The sequence below is a fragment of the Montipora foliosa genome, chromosome 5 (assembly GCF_036669935.1).
Source record: "Montipora foliosa isolate CH-2021 chromosome 5, ASM3666993v2, whole genome shotgun sequence".
Classification (NCBI taxonomy): domain Eukaryota; kingdom Metazoa; phylum Cnidaria; class Anthozoa; order Scleractinia; family Acroporidae; genus Montipora; species Montipora foliosa.
The window spans coordinates 21,677,071-21,681,523 of NC_090873.1; the positions used below are offsets into that span (position 1 = coordinate 21,677,071).

A 4,453-nucleotide genomic window follows, 5' to 3' on the forward strand; every position below is an offset into this window, starting at 1 on the left:
GCTCCCTATGGTCGTCACGATCGATCGAGTTGCTTTTGAAACTTGGGAAACATTGAATTCCCTAAACAATTTTTCTTAAATACACAGAATTGACTTAAGTTGTTCTAGCAGGTAAACTCTCTTTTAAATGCAAATTTCGTCTCCAACAGTACAAAAGTGTCCTTGCGCAAAAGAAAGCCGCACTCCGCCATATTTTAACCGTGTTACTCAAGCATGACGCAACGAAGGTGACTTACTTCCTGCGCGAGGAAACTGGTACCAGCCACGTTAATAGCGGAGCACCATTGTTAAGAAAATATGGTAACCCATCGATGCGAGAAATCTTGGTTTTATAGCCATGACGTCATCAACCGTCCGTACATACATACTTACGTATGTACGTCCGTCCGTACGTGCACCCCTCCATGTATGCCAATATGACCAGTATCATGCTAGTTTACAGCATACATTTTTGTTATTCAGAAATACTTTTGTCCTTCGGCCATTTCAATTTCAGCAGGAAAAGAAAACAAACAGCGGTTACAAACATTTTCATTTTGTGGTAACCCATCGATGCGAGAAATCTTGGTTTTATAGCCATGACGTCATCAGCCGTCCGTACATACACACGTACGCACGTACGTCCGTCCGTACGTCCACCCTCCATGTATGCCAATATGACCAGTATCATGCTATTTTACAGCATACATCTTTGCAATCTCGTACCCAGAGTCCTCGGGCTTTTTGGCCAGCGGGCGAGCGCCCGTAGAGACTCTGGGATAATGGACTCCAGTTTCTGTTTCCCAGAAAACGTAGGTTCCGGTCTTATTACGTATGCTTGAGTTTAAACGGAAGCAGAAAAGAGAAAACCGTAAACAGTAGAAATGGCGGGTTGAAAGTGTTCGAGAAACAAGAATTTTTGCCTTACACACAAAGAAACTGGAGAAATGATCATTAGCTTGCTGTAAGAGAAAGTGAAGGTGAAAAGCTTTCGGTGGGTGTATTTTTAGTGTTTCAGTGTACATTTCATCGTTCAGAATGCAATGAGAATGCCATCGTGCAAGCAACACGATCGACAATTTTTTTGTGGAAACGACACAAATGTCCTCTTCTTCTACAATTTGATGTTTCCTTAATTCTGAATGGCTTCGACAAGACTTTATTCCACGGATTTCTCCTCAAAGAGCCTGATGTAATGTTTTCCCACGGTACTTTTGCAACAGCAACAGTAATCACTTTTTAGCAGCGTGGGAAAATTCCCGTGCGGTATAAGACATAATTTAAACCTCGTCGTTTTATTATTTTTGTGATTTATATATTTCTGAGGTAGAAAAAATCAAACAGCACCGAAACTAGTTTTAGATTTTGAATCTCCCTCCAAATTCTGGGGCTTCCAAAGTAGTTACCGATTTCCTGTCGGACTGCCATTGTTACGCAAGCGGCCAATCAAAAATATAGTTCAAGTCGATTATCCCAGAGACTATCCGGGCGCTCACCCGCTGGCCAAGAAGCCCGAGGACTCTGGGTACGAGATTGACATCTTTGTTACTGGACATCCATCTTTTGATCAATTGCCACCTGTCAAAACAAGGTATCCGCTGACCAGTATCACGTGATCAATTCGCGGGCTCAAGATTAGAGCTAACCGAGGTGAGCTGTTTTTTCTTAAGTTGACTGGCTTTAGATTGGATTGCAGGCTCAGCCCAGGCTAACTCACCTAAACATAAGCGAGGCTTCATTTCTCGGGCGCTTTGTTTGGCTGGACGCGGCTACAAGGCCATACTACATCAACGAAAGTCTTACACAGTCAACGCTGTTCGTGTTCAGGTGGAAAACGGTTTGGAAGATGTTTTCTATCTGCCTTTTCGCTGGTTTCAATCCAGTTTGACATATCATGATATCTGTGGTCCACACTGGTGGCTACGCAGTTATTCAAGTCAAGCAACGGCGGGATGTAAACTTAAAGGTGAGTGTGCTTCGAGCTGCTTTTTTTTCTGCATTGCAATTTTTGGCATATCTTTAGAAGCTCTGATAAGGTTACATGATGCTTGGAGGACCTATGTCTAGGACAGAAACGAAAGGAGAGCGAAAGAGAACGACAACGACAAAACAGAATACCAGTATATATTTCATAATTAGCGGGATAAGTTACTCCACAAATTCTTTCCTTGGGCACTAAACCATTTGTTATTTTTACGGATGCGTTATTTAAAGTGAATGCGTACTTTTAAAAGCTGGTGTAATCGGTTCTTCCTTTGTTCAGGAATGAAAATCGAAGTTTTACTGTCAACTGGAATTAAAGAACAATTATCTGTACTCTTTTGGACATAAAGAAAAAGTTGATTTGTTTGTTTGTTTGATCTAAAATGCAAGCTAACAAGTACCTTTTTAATCCGTTTGCCCAACTGGTTTTCGTTGTGCCTCGACAGTGACAAAAAAAAATTGCCCTTATGTTATAATTAACAAATAGATTCCATGTTGCCGTGCGTCTCTTCAGTAATAGGTCACAGATGACGTCAAAATGGGGTAAGAACAAAAAAGTGGCACACGAGGCGATATATCAAAATGTGAATGATCTTGTTTTCAGAGATAAAGTGGAATAAGGCATATCAGTAAAACTCTTCTTTGACCTTGAACTGACACAGTTGTTTTTATGGCTTCTAAATTTAGCGTGATTCCTATTCGCTGGCTATTGACAGTTGACGCTGAAATATATATATATATTTTAATGTTCGGTCCTTTTCCATTCGCTCGCTGGGGGTGTGCTTGTTTTCTTTTAAAACTCATGCGGTTCAAGAAAAAAGACATTGCCAAATTGGGGAATTGCAAAGTAAATTTCACTGGAAAAACCGATGTCAGACTCATCGCTTCGTGATTCATGCGATATCGGCGGTTTTTGCGTAAAATTTACCGTGGAATTCAATAGTTCGGCAATGAATTTTCTATTGAAGAAAGCAAAGAAAATGATTTAATTATTAAAGCAGCAACCGGAAACATTAAAACGCGGACAATTCAAAACCTTTTATTTTCACAAACCCTACAGGCAGTAAGAATAAGTTCAATTATATTTTTGCAAAGGTAAAAAGCTGCGGTTTTATTACACAGCACACCATTTCCAGTGACAAAGGCACTATGTGAAAAATAAGGAAACAGCAAGTTCATGGGTTGATTTTACAGTTCTTTTTGCTCTAGTTTATCAAATTTCGTTACCAACGCTTACGAAATCTAGTAAGTTACGAGAGATGTCGAGGCGTCAATTGAAAAACGTTTTGGCGCGAACCTTATACCTAGTCAAAGCTTCAGAGCCTGCATAAAAAAATATATATATATAAGTATAAAAGAAAGTTGAAATAATGTATTGCAAAATAACAAACGGTGACAATTTTTCAATACAAATCTTCTCATTTTTTGAAAAATTCAAACCGTCATAAAAGTCATTCTTTAATGCCAGGGGCCTCAAACTTGGCCATTTTGATATTTTTGACATGCTTTTTCCATTTCCGGCATTCTTTAATTTATAGCCCACAATTTTATGAAAAGTAGGTCACGAGATGGTCTAGCTGTAAAGGGCCTGTTAAAATTTAAACATAAAAGTTGCTTTGAAAATAATACTGTAGAGAAAAAATAATAAACACGTTATTTGCAGGCTTTGGTCGTTCCGTATCGATTACGGGGCCTAGGACCGTACTGAAGACCTCGGGCACCTAAGCCTCAAAATATTTCCTTACAATGCTAGGCCAAAGTTGAGATGCAAGGTATCTTTATGTGCCACTTGCACTTTCTTAACAGAAATGGACACTGCTTTGATTCAAATCCTTTCTCTTCATGAGAGATCGTTGGTTAGCATCATGGATCATGGTTAGCATTTACATTTCAAGGAAAAATATTCCTTGTCATACTATCGTTGGTTTGTGCCCTCCCATAAGCACAAACGGTCCTTCGAAAAATGTAAGTATCTCGGCGGGCTCTGGTTTTGCGGGACCTACCCTGCCCTACCCCTCTATTTCTTTTTGGGGGGAGGGGGGTTTATTTTTATAGTCAACTTTAACTCGAACTCCAACTCGAACCCTAACTCGAAGTCCAACTCGAAGTGCAACTCGAAGTCCAACTCGAAGTGCAACTCGAATTCCAACTCGAAGTCCAACTCGAACTCGAACTCGAATCCAAACTCGATGATACCTTACTCCCTTTGAGAGGGGAAGGACAATTCTGGCACAAGGCTAGAGCATTTGAACGCAATTTTGGCCCGGGGGGTGGGAATTTGAACGATCCAATCTTCAAAAGTTTGTATTCCGGGGGAAGTTGAAGTTTCGATTCGATCGGTGCGTAAGAAGTGTATAGCGCGAGGCCTTTCGACACAGTGCTGTGACAAAACTGTCTATTTACAAAGGTGAAAAGCTGCGGTTTTATTACACAGCACAGCATTCAAAATAGAATATCACGTGGTTGCTTTTTCGAAACAGGATGACTTTAA

At 40.3% G+C, this 4,453-nt stretch overlaps 1 pseudogene; it reads right to left on the reverse strand.

The window, feature by feature from the left end:
* The window catches only part of LOC138002424 (uncharacterized), a 20,296-nt pseudogene extending 18,889 nt beyond the window's left edge, over positions 1-1,407 (reverse strand).
* Between the last annotated feature and the right edge of the window lie 3,046 nt (positions 1,408-4,453).